Genomic DNA, 27,510 nt, shown 5'->3' with positions numbered 1-27,510 from the left:
TCTCTGACAAACACTTGTCTGAGAGCAGAATCCACATACAAAATCAGACAGTCCAGAGATCAGGGAATCCGGATTATCACAGAGCAAAGGGTCAAGATGGAGAGCCGGAAGCAACAAAGTAGGGCTTTAAAGGCAATAAACGTATAGTGCAGATGGGGGCCATAATGTGCATTTCTGCTCTAAATAAATTTCCAAGTTTTAAAATATGCTCTATATTCAGTTCCTTTCCAGGAGATTCATTTAAAAACTTTCCTCTGTCTAGGTTTCTCTGCCTTAGCAATAATGCAGCCCTTTCTATTGTTAGCAAATCTAATTAACAAGGATAGCTCGGGGTTACTTGTCTGAAGCATTTTATTGATCTCAGGATGATCAGAGCAGGAGGAACTGTCAAATGAAGTACATAAGCAACAGCGGCAAAAGAAAAACCCCTAAACCACTAATTCCTTTGCCACCTTTGCAAAGCTTATCGTAAATCTCTCTCTCCTAATTGAAAAGGAGAAGCCAGAACTGCATTGTTTCTCGGGTGTCGAATGGAACTTCAGAAAGAACTTTTACTGATGGAGAACATTTCTTGCAGTATTGCTATTAATTTTTCTAGAACCAAAGAATTGCTAAGGGACTCTGAACAAAAAAGTATCCAGGTCATGTCTCACCTCAGCCATGATTAAAAGCTATTCCATGCCTGATAATCACTAGTTAGGGATACACAAATCAGTTTGTTTCAGTTTCTCATTTTCCCAATCTTCTGTTTGGTTTTCCATATTGCCACAGCAGCCTGTGATTATTATCATTATTATTTTAAAAAACTTTGTCAACATTTTAGTGTACATTTCTCATAATATGCACATTTTTGGGTGCTATTTAAATAAACTCCTTTTTTGCAGCTAGTTTCGCCCCCAGTACAGGGGGGAGGTTAAAAAAGTATCTACATGGTGCTTAGAGAATAACTTGCACCTAAATAACTTGCACCTAAATTTTAGTAAGGGATGCGGGTGGCGCTGTGGGTTAAACCACAGAGCCTAGGACTTGCCAATCAGAAGGTCACCAGTTCGAATCCCTGCAACGGGGTGAGCTCCCGTTGCTCGGTCCCTGCTCCTGCCAACCTAGCAGTTTGAAAGCACATCAAAGTGCAAGTAGATAAATAGGCACTGCTCTGGCGGGAAGGTAAATGGCGTTTCCGTGCGCTGCTCTGGTTCACCAGAAGCGGCTTAGTCATGCTGGCCACATGACCTGGAAGCTGCATGCCGGCTCCCTTGGCCAATAAAGCGAGATGAGCGCCGCAATCCCAGAGTTGGTCACGACTGGACCTAATGGTCAGGGGTCCCTTTACCTTTAAATATTAGTAAGACAAAGGAGATGGTGTTGGCCTTTCGGAGGAAGTAGCCCCGTTGTATATCGGTGTGTGTGTGGTTGTGTAGAGAGAGTCTCTTCCTTTAAATTCCTGGGAGTTTACCTTAGTGAAGACCTCACTTGGAAAAATAATATAACTCAGGTGGTTAGGAAGGCCCATCAGAGACTCCATTTCCTCAGGGTCTTGCGAAAGAACAGTGTTAAACAACAATTGATGACCTCCTTCTACCGGTCCACAATAGAAAGTGTCCTCTCATATTGTATCACAGTGTGGTACGTTGGCTTGACAGCCACGGACAGAAAGTCTTTACAGAGGGTGGTGAACACAGCACATGATATCATGGGCTGTCCCCTGAGCCCGCTAGATGACATCACAAGGGATCGTTGCCTTAGGAGAGTGAGAAAAATTCTCAGGGAGGATTCACACCCCGGCCAGCACCTCTTGAATCTTCTACCCTCGGGCAGTTGTATAATCAGTTGTAAAGGTACCCCTGCCCGTATGGGCCAGTTGTGACTGACTCTGGGGTTGCGCGCCCATCTCGCTTAAGAGGCCGGGGGCCAGCGCTGCCCAGAGACACTTCCGGGTCATGCGGCCAGTGTGACGAAGCTGCTCTGGCAAGCCTGCACCAGCGCAGCACACGGAAACGCCGTTTACCTTCCCGCTATAAAGCAGTACCTATTTATTTACTTGCACTTAGGAGTGCTTTCGAACTGCTAGGTGGGCAGGAGCTGGGACCGAACGATGGGAGCTCACCCCGCCGCTGGGATTCGAACTGCCGACCATACGATTGGCAAGTCCTAGGCACTGAGGTTTTACCCACAGCGCAACCCGCGTCCCATAATCAGTTGTACCAACAGGCTAAAAAACAGTTTCTATCTGTGGGCTGTTAGGCTGCTGAATGGAAAATAATATAGTGCAACTGACTTTTTGGGTTGGTGTGTTGTGCAACAAGAACACAGAGTGCAATGAGATTGAGTGTTTGTGGAGCGGGGAGGGCGGCTCGGTTAATTTCATTGTACACAGGTTGTACATTGACAATAAAGGTATTATTATTATTAATACCTTTAATATATTAATATATGTCAATATATATCAATATATTAATATATGTCAATATATGTCATTTTATGGTACTTTGCATGCCTTCTTCTGACAACTTCTGCAGCCAAGCTGTTGTCAAATGTACAGTGGTGCCTCGGGTTAAGTACTTAATTTGTTCCGGAGGTCAGTTCTTAACCTGAAACTGTTCTTAACCTGAAGCACCACTTTAGCTAATGGGACCTCCTGTTACCGCCGCTCTGGCGGAGTACAATTTCTGTTCTCATCCTGAAGCAAAGTTCTTAACCCGAAGTACTATTTCTGGGTTAGCAGAATCTGTAACCTGAAGCGTATGTAACCTGAGCTACCACTGTATTGCTCTACTTTCCTTTGGCCCAGAGGGGATGGGTCTGGGCAGAGAAGGAATGGTGGAGACCACCTCCCCATCCTGACCCTTCCAGGGAGCAGGAAGAGGAAGACAGTATAGATTTACAACAGGGGTTTGAGAGGTAGCAGCTCAGAGGCAGATGAGAGGGAAAGCTGGGAAATCATGGGAGAGCCGGAACAACACATAGGTGACACGTTGTCATTGGAAAGCATCCCAGACCCTCCGTCTCCCACAACCCGGTGAGCCTTAAAAGTAGGAGAGCAAAGAGCTCAAAGACAGAGGGCATGTAGAAGTGATGAATGAGGAAGTGGGAGAGACAGGCGGTGGAGATTCACTTGGGACAATGTCATTATTCAAGAGTCTGGGTTCTATAGCCTCTCTCTGTAACGACTGAAATAAAACAGGACGGTAAGAAACCTTCCCTTGTCTGTATATTGTATACTGTATACCGGGAGCCGCTGACAGCATCCTGACACCTTTCAAGGCTTGCCTGAATAAAAGTATTGCATTGCTTATGGAAGGTGCTTAGAGTCTTTGGCTGGATCTAGACACATCCAAAAAGCATTTCAGGAAAACGCGTTGTAAACCTCAAAGTGGGAAATCACACTGGCGAACGACAGAACTCCACAGTGCCATCTGGTGTCACAGAGGCATATAATGTACAGTGGTACCTTGGTCAAAGTGCAAGTAGATAAATAGGTACCGCTCCGGCAGGAAGGTAAACGGGGTTTCCGTGCGCTGTTCTGGTTTGCCAGAAGCATCTTAGTCATGCTGGCCACATGACCTGGAAGCTGTACACCGGCTCCCTCGGCCAATAAAGCGAGATGAGCGCCACAACCCCAGAGTCAGCCACGACTGGACCTAATGGTCAGGGGTCCCTTTACCTTCACCCTTTTACCTTGGTTTATGAATTTAATCCGTTCCGGAAGTCCGTTCTTAAACCAAAGCGTTCTTAAACAAAGGTGTGCTTTCCCATAGCAGCGGGGGACTCAATTTACAAATTGAACACACTCAACAGGAAGCGGAACATGTTCTGCTTCCAAGGCAAAGTTCACAAACCAAAACACCTACTTCCAGGTTTGCAGTGTTCTTAATCAAAGTTGTTCATAAACTAAGCTGTTCTTAAACCAAGGTACCACTGTATATAAAACACCTTTTCTTTACTAATGTAGTTGAGTCCCTGATCTTTGGATGAATAAAGCAAGCATAGCAGGGAGCCTCTCTCAAAAATGGGTTTCTGTGTGCCAGCTTTGAATGGTAGGGCACAAAGAGGGCACTGCTGAGTTTTCGGGCTGGGTCTCAAATTGGTGGTGGTTGAAGTAACTCTTTAGGCGCCAACCCTTTAAATAAGGAAGCCATCCTTGATTCAGGACCAAGTTATTTGAAGGATTGTCTGCACCCATATGAACCTGCCTAAACTCCAAGATCAGTTTCAGAGGGCTACTACTCATGAACCCAACATGTATATATGAAATTCGTGGGCACTAAAAACAGGGCCTTTTTGGTGTGTGCCCCATGTTTATGGAACATCGGTGGATGTTGCTCCCTGGGCAGGTATGTATTCCCCCCCACCACCCCTCACCTTGGAACATCGTTGATTTTTAAATGGGCTTTCCATTCCAAGCTGGACTTAATTAATATATAACGCTCAGCAATCTAAACTGCCGCTACTACAATTGCTTATTTTTAGCTGCATTGATTTAATTTATCTAATGTTTGTACTGTTCTAAACGGCTGCTGGTGCAATATTGGTGCTTTTTAAAATAAATGTTTAAATGCCTTGATGAATTTTATGGTTTCAATATACAGTGGTGCCTCGCAAGACGAAAAGAATCCGTTCCGGGAGTCTTTTCGTCTTGCGGTTTTTTCGTCTTGCGAAGCAAGCCCATTGACGGAGTAGCGCTATTAGTGCTATTGGCTAAAAAAGGGCTAAAAACGGCTTTTTTTGGGGGGGGGGAATTAGCGGTTTTGCTGCTAAAATGCTTTTAGCAGCTTAGCGATTCAGAATAAGGGGTTTTGGAGCAAAAAAAAAATATAGATTTTTTCCCGTCAATTTTCGTCTTGCGAAGCAAGCCCATAGGGAAATTCGTCCTGCGAAGCGCCTCTGCAGACGGAAAACCCTTTCGTCTTGCGGGTTTTCCGTCTTGCGAGGCATTCGTCTTGCGGGGCACCACTGTATTGTATTTTTCCATCTATAAGATGCCCTCCATGTATAAGATGAACTCTATTTTTGGGGACTCAGATTTAATAAAATGTGTGCGGGGGGGTGGGGGAGAGACATGCATCCATGTAAAGGTAAAGGGACCCCTGACCATTAGGTCCAGTCGTGACCGACTCTGGGGTTGCTGCGCTCATCTCGCTTTATTGGACGAAGGAACCGGCGTTTGTCCGCAGACAGCTTCTGGGTCATGTGGCCAGCATGACTAAGCCGCTTCTGGCAAACCAGAGCAGTGCACGGAAACGCCGTTTACCTTCCCGCTGGAGCGGTACCTATTTATCTACTTGCACTTTGTGCTTTCGAACTGCTAGGTTGGCAGGAGCTGGGACCGAGCAACGAGAGCTCATCCCGTCGCAGGGATTCGAACTGCTGACCTTCTGATTGGCAAGTCCTAGGCTCTGTGGTTTAACCCACAGCACCACCTGGGTCCGTGTATAAGACGCCCCGTAATTTTTGACATTATTTTTTAGAGAAAAAACCTAGTCTTATACACGTAAAAATACGGTATGTCTGAAAGGTAAGCGTACTAAAGTTGAAATAAATAAATGGATTACAGAGGAGGAACAGCCAGGATCACCAACAGATGCCACACAGCATCAACCCTTAAATTTGCCTTTGATCCCAATTCCCATCTATTCGGCTTTGCAGGTGTATTTAGTTACCAGTCCAAAATTAGGAACAACGCATTCAGACCCATTTGCTGGATACAGTAGGGGTGGGGGATATTTTTTTCCATCCTGAGAGCTATATCCCCCATGGACAAGCTTCCTGCATGCCAGTTGACTGGGTTAGAGACTCCTTCACAAATTTCTGCTGTTCAGGACTTACCGTACATTGGATGAGGAGGAAATGGCCTGCATTTTTGATGATTGCATCTTGAAAATGAAACACTGGAGTATCCCACGGGACTCTTTGGATAGACAACCAGAAAGAGTATCCATGCCTCTCTCCAAGAGGATTGGTTATTCTTCTACAGTTCTCCACAAAGCCACTTCCAACCTCGGGAGGAGGTGGTGTTGGGGGCTTCACGCCCCCAACACTCACGTGGAAGCTGGTTCCCAGCCCCACGCGATCAGGGGAATCCTCTGCCGCATCATCCCCCTGGCCAGCCAATCGGCAAGCATTTAAGGCAAGCGAGGCAGAGGAGTGTCCTCTTTTGCCGCCAATGAGCTGGGGAATTTCCCACCCACCCACCCTTTAGGTTTCTCCATTGACCTTGCTATGGACTTTGGTTGGTCGCCGTTAAGGGGCCTGGTAGGAATTTTTCCACATGGCAAATTGGCACCAGCCATTTGGTTTTTTCGCCTACCTCGTAGCAAATTGTCACAACTTCCTTGGTTTGGCGGTTAGGCATTGGTATGGGCATTGTTATGTAGATGTATGGGGGGGAGGAGCGCGATCACCTCCCCCGGTTACTGAAGGATTCTGGGGGGCATGGCCCTGTCCAAAGCCTATGGAGGCCAGGGCCCAAGGCACGCCCCCAAGTGGTGACCCCGGGGGAGTGCCTCGTTGATGTGCACCAGCAGGGCTCCCCCTGCTGGTGTTAACCCTTCCCGGCCTTCAGGCAGACAGACTGAAGCCAGATAGTCGATTAGGACCAATGCCTAAGCCAATACCTCTCATCACCTGTGACCAATAAAGTTGTGGCCAATTTTAGCCCATTAACCTTAATAATGGTGTCTTGTGTCTTTATTTCTACTGGTGGGAGGCGGGAACTCGCCACACAACATATTGCTGTGATCAGGGATTTCCGACTCTGGCAACTATGGAAGATCAGACAAGAGAAAAGCTCCTTTGCATTGATGAGGAGAGGAGAGTTTGTTTGTCTCAAATTAGACCTAATATAAATGAGATTTCCCAGCAAAAGCAAGCTCACACCTCTCATTGAATTTGTATACATTAATAAGGAACAGATGCAAGAGGCTCATTCACAATTATATTTTGGGAATGATTTGTGTTCTTACGTAGCTGCATTGTTTCATACTTTCTGGATGTCTCAGGATCATCTTATAAAGTAGTCATGTTCTATGTTATAAATCAAGCCATGCTAGGAGTTGTGTCTTTTTGTTTTCCACCAAAAGAAGGCTCCAACTCTGCTCACTGGCTGATGAGCATGCTCTGAACAGGTCTGCTCATTCCCAGTTAAACCGCCCCCCCCCATAAGAGATTGCCTCAGTGTGTTTCACTGCAGGTTGGGGTGTGGTATTAAGAACCAGCCAGTTGTTCACAAAGATGCTTATCTGCCAGCCTAATTCAAGTTTCACCCAGGCAACCCGCACCCTTATTTATTTATTTTTAATTACAAGGGCATATGTGGGCCTGCCTCTTTGTCTAACGAAAGGCTGCAGTAATTAAAACGGCATCAGCCTAACCAGAATCGGGTTGCATCCTCTTCATGCCGGATGCAACGAATATTTCGAGAGAGGACGAAAATTGCACTGATTGCTGTTAACCGCCAAATTGCAGAGCCTACTTGTTACAGCAAGGAGGAGTGTAATTATGCGTTTAAGCATTGTCTCCTCACTCACTCAGCAGAATTGCCCTTAATGTTGCGGCTTGCGCTTTCCCCCACTCCTTGTTTCTATGCTGAAAATTTATTACCGATGTGTGAGAGAGTCATTTTCCCTTTGAGTCAGGATACCAGCTTAACAGTGAAAGATTTTTTTTTTACACTGGGCCACCAAACCCCGACTCTCTATTAACACTGTCCCCTCTTCAAACAGCCCACAATAACCCCACCTCTCTCTGAAACATGTAAGAAAAGTTAGGCTTAGTGGGAGTTTGAAAAGAGTGAAATTTCCAAACATGGTTAGAATCATAGAACTGCAGAGTTGGAAGGGATGCTGGGGGCAGCGCAGTCTTTAGCATGCACACTGCCGGGGTGCAAAGGTCCGCCCAGGGACCCCAAATTTAGTTAAGGCCCCAAATTAACTGTAATGGTTCTAGGGGTTGCTCGTGCGTAAGCCGGTGCAAACACCTGGCTGGGTTGACTGAGTGAACCTTTCCTGTCCGGACAGCCACTCACCCGTGGCTGTCTCAATCGCTGGCAGAATCCGTCAGTGTGCGTTTCTTAAACTTCTTCCAGCAAAGAAGCTCTTTGACGCCTAGTCTTCTCCTACTCTCTCTGCGCACAAAGTCGAAAGTGAAACTGTAGGTATTTGTTGTTGTTGTTTAGTCGTTTAGTTGTGTCGGACTCTTCGTGACACCGTGGACCAGAGCATGCCAGGCACTCCTGTCTTCCACTGCCTCCCACAGTTTGGTCAAACTCATGCTGGTAGCTTCTAGAACACTGTCCAACCATCTCGTCCTGTCGTCCCCTTCTCCTTGTGCCTTCCATCTTTCCCAGCATCAGGGTCTTTTCCAGGGAGTCTTCTCTTCTCATGAGGTGGAAAAAGTATTGGAGCCTCAGCTTCACGATCTGTCCTTTCAGTGAGCACTCAGGGCTGATTTCCTTAAGAATGGAAACAGTAGGTATATATTTTGGTAATACCTAGGTATATATGTACAGTCATACCTCGGGTTAAAGATGCTTCAGGTTGCGTTTTTTCAGGTTACAGACCCGCTGAAACATGGAAGTACCGGAATGGGTTAGTTCCAGGTTTCGGCGGTCGGGCATGAGCATAAGTGCTAAATTGCGCTTTTCGCATGTGCAGAAGTGCCGAATTGCAACCCATGCATGCCCACCATGCAAATGTGCATCCCACACGGACCATGTTCGCAACCCGATCATCCACTGTATTTTGTTTTTCTAGCTTGATCAAAATTATTTATTATTTCATAACAGGTAGATAGTTTAGAGCTTATGCGGCTTCAGCGGTGAGTGCCTCCCAGAATTTGGTACCCGGGTGCCCCGCACCCCTTGCACCCCAGGTTAAAGACGGCCCTGGCTGGGGGTCATTCAAACATAAAAAGCTTCCATAAACAGGGCTGCCTCCAGATGTCTTCTAAAACTCTAGTAGTTGTTGTTCTCTTTGACATCTGGTGGGTTTCCTGTAACTTGGCTTCTCACAGTTGAGGGAACCGCCAGAAGGACCTCGGCACTGGACCTCTGTTCCCGGGTAGAACGATGGGAGTGGAGACGCTCCTTGTAAGTAGGAAGAGACCCAAAGAGTCATCTAGCCCAACCCCTTTCAACAGTTGAGCTCTGGAAATTGGCACTTAATGTTGTTTTCCTCATAACATGAAGGTTGCCCTAACAGTGTTGGGTTTGGCCAACCCTTGACTTAGATGAGTGTGCCTGTGCCTTTAAGAACTGTGTAGCAGCTTTGGCAGAGGCAGCTTTTTCAGCACTGCAAAAAGATTTGAGAAGAGAGACCCGCCCAGGCCTCTTCCTGCCACTCAACTGTTAAAGACACAGGAGCCTAATTTGAACCGGGGCTACATTACTCGTATAGTTGCTGCCATGTAAGAGTGGGACCAGGAAGTTCCTCAATAGTTCATCTCTCATGCACACTCTCATTAGATTCCCTGTAGCAAACTCCTACCTCTTATATTAAGACAGCCCACACAAAAGAGGCATGGCCAGGCTGTAACGGTTGTGTCATCTATTGAACTTCAACCAGTGCCAGATACCTGGTCTTTATCAAACATCCAGTGTGATTTGTTTGCAGGGAGGTTCCATAGCAATGAGCATTCATCCTAATTTGCTTGCTGAAATATATTCAGAGGAACATCACCCTCTTCTTGGCGTCTTCTTTGTTGGTGATCCCTTTGGTTTCTAGGAGGAAGGTGAAATGGGAGGCGTACACTTCCCAGTCTCTGGATGCTGGGTTGAACGGCGAGAAGCTGCTGTCAGTGGCCATTCTGGGTTCCTTGGCTTCCGGAGCTGAAGCCTGGATACACGGTGCGAGGCAGCGGTGTGGCAGGTGGCAGTGCTGTGTGTGGCGGTCAGCTCAGCGGTATCCCACCTTCGTCGCCAGTGAAATATACTTGGAGTTGAGTGTGGATTTCTTGCTCTTTATTCAGCTCTTAGTAGTGAGGAATGCCAGTTCCCCTGAAATGTCTGCTTTATACACAGTGGTGCCTTGCAAGACGAAAAGAATCCGTTCCGTGAGTCTCTTCATCTAGCGGTTTTTTCGTCTTGCGAAGCAAGCCCATTAGCGGATTAGCGGTTTAGCGGATATTAGCGGCTATTAAAGGCTTAAGGGATTAGTGGATTAGCTGCTAAAAGGCTATTAGCAGCTTAGTGCCTTAGAAAAAGGGGGTGGGGAGCGAAAAAACCCTCCCAGGAATCGCAAGACATTTTCGTCTTGCGAAGCAAGCCCATAGAGAAATTTGTCCTGCGAAGCACCTCCAAAATGGAAAACCCTTTCGTCTAGCGGGTTTTCTGTCTTGCGAGGCATTCGTCTTGCGGGGCACCACTGTACATTATTTACACAATGGGACCCACATGATTGGCTAATTCTGGGATTCTCCTGTAGGCCAATCAGGTTGCTGATTCACTTCCACCTGGAGCTGGCTTGGGTGGCACCTGTGGACCAATCAGACTGCTGCATTTTGGATCCTATTCAACTCAGTACATAACACTTGCCGAGTGCTTATATGTCCTCCCGTTAACCATTCATTCACGCCACACTTTTCAACACATTTCCTTGTCACTTTCCTAACTGCAAAAGTACATTTTAAAAAGTGGATTTGTGGGACTAGGGCAACAGAGTGCTTTCATGGCTCAGTCAGAAGAGCATGAGACTCTTAATCTCAAGGTCGTGGATTTGAGGCCCACATTGGGCAAAAGATTCCAGCATCGCACGGGGTTGGACTGCATGACCTTCTTGGTACCTTCCAGCTCCACAAATGCAAGTTTCCCAATATCTACTTCAATCCCTCCTGCAAAATATGGACAGTTTAAGGTAAAGGACAAAGGGTAAAAGGACCCCTGACCATTAGGTCCAGCTGCGGATGACTCTGGGGTTGCGGCGCTCATCTCGCTCTATAGGCTGAGGGAGCCGGCATTTGTCCGCAGACAGCTTCTGGGTCATGTGGCCAGCATGACTAAGCCGCTTCTGGCGAACCAAAGCAGCTCACGGAAACATCATGGTGCTGGTCCCGAGGGTTAACCGTGCGGCGAGGTCCGAGTCCAGTCCGAGGTCGAGGGTGTGGTATGGAGACTGTCTGTCAAAGCTGAAGCGGGATCCAAGCCAGGGAATTGGGTGAGGTCAGGAACTCTGGCAGAAGAGCAGGACAGGGTGCAGGCAGGAACAGGCTACCAACAATGTTGCTCCCGCAACCTGGGACTGGGGCTGGCTGGCTTTTATCTGCCCTGAGGCATAGGGAGGCCCCGGTCCACAGGTGACTCGTCTCTCCTGGCCTGGAAGTGAGCACTCCTCCTGCGGGAACTTAGTTCCCCCCGTCTCTCTGCCCTGAGCCTCTGCAGCTCAGGAGAGGCTGGAGGGTTACCGGACCCAGAGGCAACCTCAGCTTCCCCTGACGGGGCTGAGAGTGGAGCACCTGCAGGCAATGGGTCCTCCATCACCTCAGGAGCCAGAGCAGACTCAGCTGGTGCCTGCACCTGAGGATCCAGCACAGGTGAGGACCTTCAGGCTCAAGCCCCAGCCCTGGCTCAGCTGGTTCTGGAGGTGGGGACTCTTGTGCAGGCTGGGATTCCTCTGGTTCAGCCTCCGAGTCTGAATCCCAGGCCATCACAGCCGTTTACCTTCCCGCCGGAGCGGTACCTGCTTGCAGTTTGACGTGCTTTCGAACTGCTAGGTTGGCAGGAGCAGGGACCGAGCAATGGGAGCTCACCCCGTCATGGGGATTCGAACTGCCGACCTTCTGATTGGCAAGTCCTAGGCTCTGTGGTTTAACCCACAGCGCTTTGGGATGCCCTTACGCTTTGTCCCAATATGTTAGGTTTCTCTGCACGGGAAGCATTTTTAACACTGAAATGGGAGATAAAACGAATGATTCCCCCACCTGTAATTTGACTAAAGTAGCAGACATCCCAGGACTCATCTGACTGTGTGATTCAGTTCCAAGTTAATAAGCGGTCATCTGTATTCATAAGCCCATCTGTCCTTTGATGAGTGTGTGACCTGATGCTATGCGGGAAAGAGAGAACATTGCCATATTATGTTTTCAATTCATTTGTTCATGTACATTTTTAAACAGGTCAAATAAAAGCCATTTGGATCTATTATTTTCAATTACAAGGCATTTGTGGGGTGGGAGGGTGAGAGAAAAGACCATTTCAGGCTATATAATAGGGCAGTAAAACATTTCCTCCCCCCCCCTCGAAATTGGATATTAAAACCCACAAGCATAGCTTCAGACACCAAAATATCTCTGCTCTAATACCCTCAGGGCAAACGGACACGCAAACGAGCGGCTGTTAATAATATAGTTCAATAATGCAATTAAGTGATGCATAAAGAGATGGCCTCAGCGTTAGTTTTGGGGTGACAGCCTTGCGCTGGTGCACGAGAGGATTAATTCCACTACATTAGCACTAAACAGAAATAATGAAATAAAAAACGCTGCCGCTCCTAATTTGGCTGCTCTTAAAGCTGAAGGCAACTGTGATGCGGGGTATAATTCAGAACCGTGAGAGAAAAGACTCTCGTGCAGATGAAGTCATCCTCTTTTCTGGAGTTTCCTGTGTACTCCAGTTCTGTAGGATGGCTGCACTTCAGTTCCCATATTGCTTTAGAAAGTGGGAATTTGATAGGTAAAGGTAAAGGGACCCCTGACCATTAGGTCCAGTCGTGACCGACTCTGGGGTTGCGGCGTTCATCTCGCTTTATTGGCCGAGGGAGCCGGCGTACAGCTTCTGGGTCCTGTGGCCGGCATGACTAAGCCGCTTCTGGCAAAGCAGAGCAGTGCACGGAAACGCCGTTTATCTTCCCGCCAGAGTAGTACCTATTTATCTACTTGCACTTTGACGTGCTTTTAAACTGCTAGGTTGGCAGGAGCAGGGACCGAGCAACGGGAGCTGACCCTGTCGCGGGGATTCGAACCACCGACCTTCCAGTCGGCAAGCCCTAGGCTCAGTGGTTTAACCCACAGCGCCACCTGCATCCCCGAATCAATTTTCTTCTCTCTCATCCTTGGTGATGTGCGAGTGGGGGAAAGGGGTAGGCAGCCATTGCAAAGAGTCATGGACATAAGTTCATATCAAAGTATTTAGCTATATTACTTCTTAGGCCGCATTCACACCATTTTCCAAACCGCCATGGCTTCTTCTCAAGAATTCTGGGAGATGTGGTTTGTTAAGGATGCTGAGAGTTGTTAGGAGACACCAGGGGTGCCAACTGGATTAAAATATTGGGGGAGGGGGCAGGTAAGCCCCACCCTGTATAATCAGTCACATGATGTGGCGCACGCACACCATTTGAACGTCAATGGCCTTCAACTTTGGCAGCTGATATTTTATTAGGGGCCCCAAAGGGACCTTGGCCCCTAAGAGTTGGCTGTTATGGGATTCTGCAGATCCCAAGATTGGCTTAACAATCAATCAGGGAGCTCTGGGAATTGCAGTTCTGTGAGGGGAATAGGTTTCGGGTTAGGGTCTATTCTAGAAGCCATACTTGCCTGAGAGTTCCTCTTAGGTGTCTTATAACTAAAGATACCGACTTTAAGGTGGGATTGCTACTCTTTGGGAGCTATTTCCTCTCTGAGTCGGAGTGATTTGCCAAGTAAATGCCAGCAAGTGTCCTGCCTGAATTTACTCCAGAAGGTAGATACCCCGTGTGGGCTCTTAATTAGGCAGAATGCATTAGTGTGTAGCCAAGTTGTCATGACAATCACTAAGAAGCAATTTCCAGCCTTGAGAATCCAATTACCCATCACTTGCAATCCATCAGGCTGACAAGCTTCTTCCATGTTGATTTTCAGCTGTGCTGGTGGTTGGCCGGCCCATGGGGAAGCCTTGGGAGAAATCTCCCTATGTTGGCTGTGCAACTTTATTAGGTACCCTCAGGTTCCCTGCGTCGCCTTTGCTTGGTGATTAAGTGACAGCCGATAAGGAAAACTGTATTCAGTGGTGATCCGCTGAAGGAGCGTCTCCACCCCCATCGTTCAACCCAGACACTGAGGTCCAGCTCTGAGGGCCTTCTGGTGGTTCCCTCACTGCAAGAAGCAAAGTTACAGGGAACCAGGCAGAGGTCCTTCTTGGTAGTGGCACCCACCCTGTGGAATGCCCTCCCATCAGATGTCAAGGAAATAAATAATCTGACTTTTAGAAGACATCTGAAGGCAGCCCTGTTTAGAGAAGTTTTCAATGTTTGATGTTTTATCGTGTTTTAAATATTCTGTTGGAAGCTGCCCAGAGTAGCTGGCGAAACCCAGCCAGATGGACAGGGTATGTATGTATGTATGTATGTATGTATAAATAAATAAATAAATAAATATTGTTAGGGCCAGCACAAGACAGCTGAGCAGAGCATTAGACTAGGACTTGGGAGACCAGGGTTTGAATACATACTCAGCCAGGAAGCTCACTGGGTAGCCTTGGACCAGTCACTTTCTTTCAGCCAAGCCTACCTCAAAATGGCACCCTCACAGCCAGAGAAGGAGAGGTGAGTGAAGATCTGTATCAGGAACCAGGGAGTCCAGAGTGGCTAGGGAGGCCAGATGGGCAGGGAATAGGTAATAAATTATTATTATTATTATTATTATTATTATTATTATTATTATTATTATCATCATCATCATTATCATCATTATCATCATTATCATCATTATCATCAACCTCATCATCCTCTATTAAAGTCACATGGTATCACAAAGGTAAGAGTGGTGATGGGCACCTCTTGAGACAGGTAGGGGGGGGAATTAGGAAGGCTACAGCCAGGAGGAGACTGAGCCTAATAATTCTAGCTTTGTCCTCAATCTCCTCCCTGCTGTGGTCTGCAAAGGCGTCACGGAGGAGGAAGCTGACAGTCAGTGCAAAACTCTGGATTGCTTGTAAGTAAGAAGGCAGGCAGGTGGGAGCAGCCTGAGGTTGGTGGGGCTATGCCCCATTCACTCTAATGAACCAGCCTCCCTGGTTGCTAACCTCCACCCAGATCACCTGGTTTCCCCACTTTCATCTTCTCACCTGGATTCATTGTTCGTCCCCATCCATCCCAAAAGAACCTCCAGGCACCACCCCAAGACTTCTCTAACCTTCCCGAGATTATAAAATTGTAGAGTTGAATGAGATATTGAAGGTCATTTAGTCCAACCCCCTGAAATGGAAGAATTTCAACCTCTGCTTAAAAACCACCAAGGGAGGGAAGCTCACCACCTCCTGAGGGAGTCTGTTCCACAATCGAACAGCTCTTACCACCAGAAAGTTCTCCCTGATGTTGAGTCAAATGAGCAGATCGAAATGAAGGTAGAACTATCTATTGTCCTGCAAAGCTCCTGTTATATAGTCTTATGGGATGTGGGTGGCGCTGTGGTCTAAACCACTGAGCCTCTTGGGCTTGCTGATCAGAAGGTTGGCGGTTCGAATCCCCGCGATGGGGCGAGCTCCCATTGCTCGGTCCCTGCTCCTGCCAACCTAGCGGTTCAAAAGCACACCAGTGCAAGTAGATAAATAGGTACCGTTGTGGCGGGAAGGTAAACGACATTTCTGTGCACTCTGGTTTCCATCGTGCCAGAAGCAGTTTAGTCCTGCTGACCACATGACCTGGAAAGCTGTCTGTGGACAAACGCTGGCTCCCTTGGCCTGAAAGCGAGAAAAGCGCCACAACCCCATAGTCGCCTTTGACTGGACTTAACTGTCCAGGGGCCCTTTACCTTTACCTATAGTCTTACATTTTTAAAACGCAGGTTGTAAGAATCTTCAAATGCGGAGGTTTTTCGCTAGGCATTAGGTCCAGTATGAGACTGCGTCCAGTAGGGGGCAGCAGGTACATGAATTAGAACAGTACAGATGCTGTGCTCCTTAGAAGGGAGTTTTTTTCTTTTGGGCGGGGGAGTGGGAAATTTGCAAAGGTGGATAAACGAGGCATATGCTGATTGGCATTATCAACACCCTTTGATGGCTCTGGCACTCCTTGCAAGAAAACTCATTTTTCTATAAAAGGAGATCTGGACAAATTGCTTCTGAATGGTTCTGGACCCTCCATCCAGACATCCAACCGCATATGTACCGTATTTTTCGCTCTATAAGGCGCACCAGACCACAAGACGCACCTAGTTTTTGGAGGAGGAAAACAAGAAAAAAAACATTCTGAATCTCAGAAGCCAGAACAGCAAGAGGGATCGCTGTGCAGTGAAAGCAGCAATCCCTCTTGCTGTTCTGGCTTCTGGGATAGCTGCGCAGCCTGCATTCACTCCATAAGACGCACACACATTTCCCCTTACTTTTTAGGAGGGAAAAAGTGAGTCTTATAGAGCAAAAAATACGGTATGTTTTGCAGCAAGTTGGGGGGGGGGGGACCTCAAGCCTGACTATTAAAAAGGGGAGGTTTTTGAACACATCGGTCCCTTTTTTGGCTCATGAATAATGATAACGAATTCTTTATCCTCTGCCAGATCAAGGAAACACACATCATGATCTCCCCAGATGTTCTCAGTGTCGGACCTTTCATATGTTCCCGCCTGAGCTCTGGGAGTATCAAACGCAGCGTGACCCCAGCATGAAAAATCCACTTAAAAAGGAGAGTGATAAATATGTAACTATTTTTGAAAGGCATCAGACCCTTCATGTATATTTCATAATGAGTTAGTCGCTGCGTCTTTGCTCTTCCGTCTGAAATCACCCAAATTACATTTCAATGCAATTTGCATTAATAGTCTCATTTTCATTTAATTACAAGCCTCTTGTTGCTGGAATGAAAGGCGTTTTTCCAAGGCACAATAGATAACTCTTCCAGAGACATTTTGCCGTGGCGACTGCTGTAACCAGTCCCCTGGAACCCAGGTGGATTCATAGGAACGCTTAACAGTCATTGTGGCATTAAGTTCTTCCCATTTTCCTTTGCTCGCAGTGACCGCTTGGATTCTCCTGCCTCTAATAGCACTCAGGTTTTGCAAGTTGACCTTTTCACCCATTCTTTGGGTTTCCAATGGAGGGATCAACTCTGAAGGGGTTATGTGCAGCTCCCCCATGTGGTGAACCATTGAGCTGCAGCTGATAAGTAGAATCATAGAATCATAGAGTTGGAAGAGACCACAAGGGCCATCGAGTCCAACCCCCTGCCAAGCAGGAAACACCATCAGAGCACTCCTGACATATGGGTGTCAAGCCTCTGCTTAAAGACCTCCAAAGAAGGAGACTCCACCACACTCCTGGGCAGCAAATTCCACTGTCGAACAGCTCTTACTGTCAGGAAGTTCTTCCTAATGTTTAGGTGGAATCTTCTTTCTTGTAGTTTGGATCCATTGCTCCGTGTCCGCTTCTCTGGAGCAGCAGAAAACAAACTTTCTCCCTCCTCTATGTGACATCCTTTTATATATTTGAACATGGCTATCATATCACCCCTTAACCTCCTCTTCTCCAGGCTAAACATGCCCAGCTCCCTTAGCCGTTCCTCAGAAGGCATCGTTTCCAGGCCTTTGACCATTTCGGTTGCCCTCCTCTGGACACGTTCCAGTTTGTCAGTGTCCTTCTTGATCTGTGGTGCCCAGAACTGGACACAGTACTCCAGGTGAGGTCTGACCAGAGCAGAATACAGTGGCACTATTACTTCCCTTGATCTAGATGCTATACTCCTATTGATGCAGCCCAGAATTGCATTGTACCTCGAGGCTTTGGCGTGACTTCCATCTGGAGAGAATGGTGTATAAAAGGAAAGCCTTTCTTGAAAAACAAGGTCTTCCTGTATCTTTGGTCCTGACTTCTGGCTCACTCCTTCTAGCTTTGTCCTTCAAGCCCACCCATCTGGCTGGGTTTACCCACCCACTCTGGGCAGCTTCCAAGGAAATACAGAAACACAGTAAGGCATCAAACATTAAAAACTTCCCTAATAGGGCTGCCTTCAGATGTCTTCTAAAAGTCAGATAGTTGTTTATTTCCTTGACATCTGATGGGAGGGTGTTCCACAAGGTGGGCGCCACTACCGAGAAGGCCCTCTGCCTAGTTCCCTGTAACCTCACTTCTCGCAAGGAGGGAACCGCCAGCAGGCCCTCAGAGCTGGACCTCAGTGTCCGGGCTGAATGATGGGGTTGGAAACGCTCCTTCAGGTATACAGAGCCAGGGCTGTTTAGGCTTTAAAGGTCAGCATCAACACTTTGACTTGAGTTTGAAGATGTACTGGGAGCCAATGTAGGATTGATGTTATATGGCCCAGCAGTCGCTTCCAGTCCCCAGTCTAGCTGTCGCATTCTGGATTAGTTGTAGTTTCCAAGTCACCTGCAAAGGTAGCCCCACGAAGAGCACATTGCCATAGTCCAAGCAGGAGACAACCAGAGCATGTACCACCCTGGTGAGACAATGTGCAGGCAGTTGGAGTCTCAGCCAGTGTACCAGATGGAGCTGATTGACAGCTGCCCTGGACACAGAATTGACCTGTGCCTCCATGGACAGCTGTGAGTCCAAAAAACTCCCCAGGCTGTGCACCTGGTCCTTTATGCAATAATAGGTTGGAGAACTGCATTGTTAAATTCAGAGAAGTGAACATTTTGAAGGATTTTGGTTCGTTTATTGGTTTGCGAAGTGCAAATTACGTCAGTTTGCATTAAAATGCAAACTGAATCCTCTATAGAGCCAGTGTTTGGTGTAGTGGTTAAGAGTGGTGGACTCGTAATCTGGTGAACTGGGTTCGATTCCCCGCTCCTCCACATGCAGCTGCTGGGTGACCTTGGGCCAGTCACACTTCTCTGAAGTCTCTCAGCCTCACTCACCTCACAGAGTGTTTGTTGTGGGGGAGGAAGGGAAAGGAGAATGTTAGCCGCTTTGAGACTCCTTCGGGTAGTGATAAAGCGGGATATCAAATCCAAACTCTTCTTCTTCTTCTTATACATGCTTTGATTGGGCTCTAAGATCTAGAGGACCTACAAACTATCCAAAAAACAGCTATTGACATGGAGAGAGCCTCAAAGAGGAGACCTGACATTTGCAGTCTGTGATAGTCCAGTCAGCTTTCAATCTCCTTTCCTGCAGATGTTCCAATATTGGCAGCTATGTGTAGCACTAACCAAGAATGGCTGAGACGACGGCAAGTTCTTACAAGTGAAAAATGGAGCTTTTCGCCTCCTTGTATATTAGATCAGGTTTGCTCAACGAAGCGCAGTCTGATCTGGAGGAGTAATGCGGGATCTGGAAGGGGCTAAATCACAGCCCTATCTATCTTCATTGAAGAACTAAGTCTCTCTGTTTGGGAGACTGTTTTGTGGGTCTTTGGTTGAAGTGGGTAAGTAGCAGTTACTGTCAAAGGGGAAGGAAAGCATGGCGCCATTACAGGAAGGGAAGGGAAAATGGAGTCAGGGATGAAGAAGCAATGGCTATACAATAGCTTCATGTACATGAACTTTAGCTGGATTAAAATAGGGTATAGGAGATAATAAATAAATAAATAAATAAATAAATAAATAAATAAATAAATATAATATTTATACCCCGCCCATCTGGCTGGGTTTCCCCAGCCACTCTGGGCGGCTCACAACAGAATATTAAAAACACAATAAAACACCAAACATTAAAAACTTCCCTGAACAGGGTTGCCTTCAGATGTCTTCTAAAAGTCAGATTATTTATTTCCTTGACATCTGATGGGAGGGCATTCCACAGGGCGGGCGCCACTACTGAGAAGGCCCTCTGCCTGGTTCCTTGTAACCTCACTTCTCGCAGTGAGGGAACCACCAGAAGGCCCTCAGAGCTGGACCTCAGTGTCTGGGTTGAACGATGGGGGTGGAGACGCTCCTTCAGTGGGTCACCACTGAATACAGTTTTCTTTTTCAGCTGTCACTTAATCACCAAGCAAAGGCGATGCAGGGAGCCTGAGGGTACTTAATAAAGTAATATCTTAATAATAAACAAGGCTGCTTTCAGATGTCTTCTAAAAGTCAGATAGTTGTTTATTTCCTTGACATCTGATGTGAGGGCGCTCCACAGGGCGGGTGTCAGTGTTTGAAAAAGAAAGGGTTCTGATCTCCTTTTTACTCCTTTGCCTAGTCCTCAGACCTTACTTGGCACAAAAGAGTCTTTGAGAAAGAGTATTCTTGCAGAGTATTGCTGCTTTTATTCTTAAAAAGTCTTCTTCTCCAACCACGACCGACAGCTTTCACACACACCAAACGCAACCAGCTTTCTACCATCCAACCAACCCACACCCAACACTAACATTGACCACTGTATATATACAGGTACAATTTGGTGAAAGGTTGCATGAGTCATTGTAGGCTGCTGACTCATGCTGACTTAGTTCTTTTAGCATTAAAGAAACAGCGGCCAATTTTTTGCCGTGACACCGGGTGCCACTACCGAGAAGGCCCTCTGCCTGGTTCCCTGTAACCTCACTTCTTGCAAGGAGGGAACTGCCAGAAGGCCCTTGGAGCTGGACCTCAGTGTCTGGGCTGGACGATGGGGGTGGAGAAACTCTTTCAGGTAAACAGAGGGAAAGAAGCCTTTACCAATGTTCGGATCCAGCAAGGCTTTTACAATGTTCTTAGTACCTGATCAGGTTCCTTGCCCCCTGCAGCTATGTAAGTTTTAATAGTGGCTGCAGCAGCTGGCAAGAGATCACAGCTTCCCTGCTGGATGAACCACGAAAGGTCAGATCTTCACTAGGAACAGCATGTATCAACTGCAATAGCTATGTTTGTTTTCTGCTGCTCCAGAGAAGTGGACATGGAGCAATGGATCCAAACTACAAGAAAGAAGATTCTACCTAAGCATTAGGAAGAACTTCCTGACAGTAAGAGCTGTTCGACAGTGGAATTTGCTGCCAAGGAGTGTGGTGGAGTCTCCTTCTTTGGAGGTCTTTAAGCAGAGGCTTGACAACCATATGTCAGGAGTGCTCTGATGGTGTTTCCTGCTTGGCAGGGGGTTGGACTTGATGGCCCTTGTGATCTCTTCCAACTCTATGATTCTATGTCCTATCTGCCTTGTTGTAGGCAAAATGCCTGTGAATGCAAGTTGCTGGGAATTGCTACAAAGATGTCTGTAAATGTGACCTGAAGGTTGGCAACACCAACCCTGCAGTGTGGGAACTGCTTGCGGGTGACCGCAGTGCCTGGAGGCAGACAGTCAGATTGTGCAGCCGCAGCAGTGACCAGAAGAGCAATGGCTGCTGGGAGGAGCGCAGAAAGAAGAAACGCCATGGTGCATCTGCAGCAGCGCAACTGGACGCCTTCATCTGCCCCAGCTGCAACAAAACATGTCTCTCCCTTATCGGTCTCTACCAATGGCTTCAAGTTACAAGTCCTCAACATCAGGAAGAACTTTTTGAAGGCAGGAGCTGTTTGACAGTGGAATAGACTCCCTCGGAAGTTGGTGGACTCTCCTTCGTTGGAGGTTTTAAAACAGGGGTTGGACAGCCATCTGCCAGAGATTCTCTAGCTGGGATTCCTGCATTGCAGGGGGTTGGACTAGATGACCCTGAGCCATAGCTGTCAACCGTCCCTTATTTGGCGGGAAACTCCCTTATCCCAGCGCCGTGTCCCGCTGCTCTCCCGGATTGATGATATCCCGTAAATTTCCCGGGTTTCAAAGGAAGCAGCTCCTCTTCCTCCCTCCCTGCCAGCCAGGGAGGAGGGAGGCTCCAACTGTGTTGCTTGGCTGCATTGCTCACCCAATAAGGAGTCTGTGAACATTTGGGGGGGTGGAGCTTGCATGCCTTGTGCCGATCAAATCGGCCGCATTGCCTGGGGACTCACCTTTGCTCAGCGCTTCCCAGCGGAGAGGTGACGGTGGTTTTCCTTGCTGCATCCCCTTTGCCGGGTTGCTGCGCTGTGGGAACCACTGCTTGAGGCTTCGTTTGGCTGCTGGCTGGGCTTTCTGCCTTTGGCTCGGAGGGGCTCAGAAGTTGAACATACATGTGCTCGGAATCGGATGGATACGTCATCGACGGCCCACTCACCCTTGTCGGGGAAAAGGACTGTCTGGAGCAGGGGCACATGGTGGGGGGAAAGGAAATTCCATATTTTGGCTGCTGATCCCTTATTTTCGAGGCTGCTGGTCCCTTATTTTCAAATTTGTATGTTGACAGCTATGCCCTGAGCAGGAGGGTCCCTTTGAATGCTATATAATTCTATTATTCTTATGCCCCATAGCTTTCAAGCCAGGTTCTGTACAGCACTCACACTGGCCTTTCTCACCTTCTTCGGAGCCTAGACACGCATCATTTGGCAATCTTAAATTAACAAAAACCCGCCACTCATCTCGCCATCATTACATTTAGGAAGGCACTGCGGGGAGTGATGCCTATTTGCTTTCTGAAAGCTGCTTAAGCATGCACACCATTCTATCTGAATTGATCATTTTACAACAGGAAGAATTCTCTCAGAGACAGCAGTGGCTAGAAAGAGAGGGGGCAAGCACCCTCAAATGCCACCCCACTGTAAAAGAAGCATAGAAGTTGTATCATGCTGTGGATGTAACAAAACAAAGCTCTCCAGCTGAGCCTCCTTCCAGCATGTAGAAGCATTGTTTTGAAACTTTGATTAAGCAGCATATAAATGAGCTGAGTTGAAGAAGTTGAATAATATCTCAATTTAGGACAAAAAAAAAAAAAGTCATACTGGGGAGAGAAAAACCAAACAGTGGAAATAAAGAGGAGAACAAGGCAGTTGTGTGTGACCTTTGGAAAACTCAACTTCATAATGAAATATGTAAAAAAATATTTCCCTAGACTCGAAAGCTGAAATATTCAATATGTGCATATTATCTGTGATATATTATGGAGCTGGAGAGCTGGACTGTGACACAGAGAAACACAAGCAGCTTAAGAACAGGGCAACATGCAATAGCAGGAGAGAAAAGTCAGTGATTGGATATGGCAAAGATCAAAAGTTGTGGATGTAGTGGAAAAGGCCACAAAGCTAAAATGGAAATATGAGGGACATCTGGCGAAAGATGACTCAGGCTGAAGGAACAAACAAGTGTTAATGTGGAGACCCTACAATTTCAAAAGACCACAGGGACAATCACCTAAGTGATGGGTGTCTGATCTAAAACAGGCATAGTCAAACTCCGGCCCTTCAGATGTTTGGAACTGCAATTCCCATCATCCCTGACCACTGGTCCTGTTAGCTAGGGATGATGGGAATTATAGTCCCAAACATCTGGAGGGCCGGAGTTTGCCCACGCCTGATATAAAACCAAGAACAGGAGCTACGTGGATGCAGAGTGCAGCAACAGAGAATGTTGTCCTGGCACCTGATTGATCAATTGGCAATGGATGTGGAGGTGTAAACAATACATGCATTCAAAAACTTATGTCATCTTGTATGGCTTAGTTTCTAAATAAGAGGCACTGAGTCAATCGTGTCTGAAAATCATAATGTTTGTTTACAACGCTCTTGTACCACCAACCTTACTGTATGCTTGTGAAACATGGATCACTTATAAACGCCATCACCAACTCCTCGATTCAATCAATGGTGTCTCCAAAATTTTTTACATATCACTTGGGAAGACAGGCAAACTAATGCCAGTGTATTGGAAGAAGCAAAGATCATGAGTGTTGAAGCGATGATTCTCCAACATCAACTTCGCTGGACTGGTCATGTTGTTCGGATGCCTGTTTACTGTCTTCCAAAGCAACTACTCTATTCTGAACTTAAAAACGGAAAGTGTAATGCTGGTGGTCAACAAAAGAGGTTTAAAGACTCTCTCAAGGCAAATCTAAAAAAATGTAGTATAAACACCGACAATAGGGGAACATTGACCTGCGAGCGCTCCAGTTGGAGAACAGCCTTTACCAAAGGTGTCATGGACTTTGAAGACACTCGAACTCAGGACAAAAGGGAGACATGTGCTAAGAGGAAGGCACACTTGGCAAATCCACACCGTGATCAACTCCCTCCCGGAAACCAATGTCCCCACTGTGGAAGGACATGTGGACCCAGAATTGGCCTCCACAGTCACTTATGGACCCACTGCTAAAACTGTGTTTATGGAAGACAATCTTACTTGGCTTCGAGTGATTGAAGAAGAAGAAGAAGAAGAAGAAGAAGAAGAAGAAGAATGGCTCTCTTGCATGGAAGCTCTTTCCCTGTGCATAGCTGTGGAGAGAATCATTGATTTTCTTTTTAGGTAGAAGAAGGCAAGGGCACTCTGCACATGTGCAATGACACACTGCCCTGAATAAAAGTCCTGTTGTGATGAAAACAGCAAGGTTAAAAATGGCAGCCCTAAAAAGTGAGAATGTTGCCAGCTGCCATTGCATATGTGGAGAGGAAGATCCAGGAATTTTATTTCAACTGCAGTCTGAAGTGGTGTAGCTCCAGAAGGGTGAAATGAATGTCTAAATGTTCCAGAATTAGTTCTGTTTGCACCAGAAAAGTATTTCACGCATTAATAGAAACCAACAATTTACATATTGCAGATTTCAGCAATGCCAAGTTAATAAGCAATACAGTAAATAAAGCCTGAAGCCTTAAAAATGATAAATTCCGCTGGCTTTTCCAAACACAAGTTTCCTGCATTCTTTAAAATGCTGTACCACACAGAAAGCCCTATATGCAAAACCATTTATAATTTGGCATATGAAAGCTATTACCGCAGTGCAAAAATCCTTAATGGTAATGTACATTGTGCACAAAAATTATTTACTGTTGGACTTGGGGGAAAAAATGTTTTGTTTTTGCAGAAATATCTAATGGAACTATTTAGTTGCTCTGATAAAAATACTTAGATTCTCTCTACCCCTCCCTTTGCCCAAACTGGTATTATTTAATAAACTTTTTTTTTTTTTTAAAAATGTGCACCCTGGATAATTCTTCCTTCCTGCACCTGTTTATATGAAATACCATTCTGTGAAAAATTATAGTGTAGGAAATCATCAAGTTTAAACACAAGTGTTATCTAGTCCAATCCTCTGCAATGCAGGAATTTCAACTAAAACACCCGCGACTGATGGACATCTGTTGCTTAAAAACCTCCAATGAAGGAGAGTCTGTTTCACTGCTGAACAGCTCTTACCTTCAAAACGTTCTTTCTGATATTGAGTTGGAATCCCCTTTCTTGTAACTTGAAGCCTTTGGTTTGAGTCCTGCCCTCTGGAGCAGGAAGAAGAAGAAGAAGAAGAGTTTGGATTTGATATCCCGCTTTATCACTACCCGAAGGAGTCTCAAAGCGGCTAACATTCTCCTTTCTCTTCCTCCCCCACAACAAACACTCTGTGAGGTGAGTGGGGCTGAGAGACTTCAGAGAAGTGTGACTAGCCAAAGGTCACCCAGCAGCTAATGTGGAGGAGTGGGGAAGCGAACCCCGTTCACCAGATTACAAGTCTATTGCTCTTAACCACTACACCACATTGGCTCTCATCAGGAGAGCCACACTTCTCTCAGGAGAAAACAAGCTTGCTCCATCTCCCATGGGACAATCCTTTAGATATTTGAAGATGTCTGTCGTATCTCCTCTCAGTCTCCTCTTTTCCAGTCTAAACATACCCAACTCCCTCAACTGTTCTTCATAAGACTTGGCATCCAGACCCTTGATCATCTTGGTTGCCCTCCTCTGCACATGTTCCAGCCTATCAAACTCTCATCTCCCATAAATACTGATCATACTAACAAAAATCAATCCAAATCACACTCTCATCAAGGTATACACTGGGCTGTTCACTTTTGGAAATCATTTTGTGGGATTTTGCACACTGTTGCTCCTTTAATTTTCTACTCTGTAAAAATGTTGTCCTTCATTCAATAGCTTTTCTGCCCAGTTCTTTTGAGTATATTGAACTCAAAGTATGGCTGCCGGATCTCAATGAAGTCCACCAGGACTGCTATAGTCAAAGACAAGGAATTGGTGCTATTTATGTACGTGACCGCTGCTGCTTGGATGTTACTAGCCCAGAGATGGAAAGAAGACAGAGTCCCAAACCACAGAAGATTGGCAGATTAAGTTGACGGACTATGCCAAAATGGCAAAAATGAATCAGAAATCAGGAAGACCAAAATTTTAATAAGGAATGAGGAAAATATATAATTTACCTTAAAAACCATTATAAACAATTAAAATTATTAGCAGGACTGGAACAACACTTGGAAATGCTTTGGAATTCTCTTTCTGTGTTGGTTGTTTGATAATTATTTGTAAATTTGTAAATTTAAAAATCTGATATATATATAAAAATCTGATATATATATATCTCAGATATATACTGTATTTTTTGCTCTATAAGACTCACTTTTTCCCTCCTAAAAAGTAAGGGGAAATGTGTGTGGAGCGAATGCAGGCTGTGCAGCTATCCCAGAAGCCAGAACAGCAAGAGGGATTGCTGCTTTCACTGCGCAGCAATTCCTCTTGCTGTTCTGGCTTCTGAGATTCAGATTTTTTTTTTCTTGTTTTCCTCCTCCCAAAACTAGGTGCATCTTGTGGTCTGGTGCATCTTATAGAGCGAAAAATACGGTATATATTGTAAAGGTAAAGGGACCCCTGACCATTAGGTCCAGTTGTGGCCGACTCTGGGGTTGTGGCGCTCATCTCGCTTTACTGGCCGAGGGAGCCAGCGTACAGCTTCCGGGTCATGTGGCCAGCATAACTAAGCTGCTTCTGGCGAACCAGAGCAGCACACAGAAACGCCCTTTACCTGCTAGGTTGGCAGGAGCAGGGACCGAGCAACGGGAGCTCACCCCGTCATGGGGATTCAAAATGCCGACCTTCTGATCAGTAAGTCCTAGGCTCTGTGGTTTAACCCACAGCGCCACCCGCGTCCCTTCACACACACACACACACACACACACACACACATTTAAGAAGACAAGGAATTGGTGGCCCATGAACACATCACCAAGCATTTCTTGACCAAGACATTCAGTACAACATTGCAGTGTGACTAATCACTTGGCTTTTCCATTGGGCATATTCCTTACACTATTGAGGACATTGTTGTCGTTCATCATCGCTACTGGGGCCTGCACCATCATGTTGCAATAGGAGTTCTCCTCTTAAGAATTCTAACCAGCCAGCCTCACTCCATTCCAGGATACTCCTCTCTCCCAGTTTTCCATTTTTCTTTCCAACAGGCACTCAACATTCTGTGGCTACTGAATACATTCAGTATTTCAGTCCTTGCGAGCTCTTTCCTGGCTGAAATGGGTCATTGGATGGTGATAAGGCCTCTTTCAAAAAGGTTGGGAGGTAGGGAGGTGGGGAGATGTGTGTGTTGAAAGTGAAGCCTGACTTTGATGTGGTTGGAATGTAGCTTGCTATGCATAGTTAAGAGTCGTATTTGTTGCTCCTCCTACATTTTGCTTCTGGCCCCACCCACCACTGGCTTGTGGTCCCAAGAATCTCCCTCCCCCCTCCGGTTTGAAAGCTAGGCTAGGACTAACACTCCAAGAGATCTAGCTTAGCTTTCTATGTTGTGAGCTGAATCTTGACTGGTTCCGTGCAGATTTTTCAATGCACAAAACGAGAAAGCAACTGATGTAGAGATGTATAAAATAAATAAGCAGCGCTTAGTAGAGAGGTCTCAAAAT

The sequence above is a fragment of the Podarcis tiliguerta genome, assembly GCF_965153285.1.
Source record: "Podarcis tiliguerta genome assembly, chromosome: 11".
NCBI classification, from domain to species: Eukaryota; Metazoa; Chordata; class Lepidosauria; order Squamata; family Lacertidae; genus Podarcis; species Podarcis tiliguerta.
Note: the sequence above shows the minus strand (reverse complement) of the source record.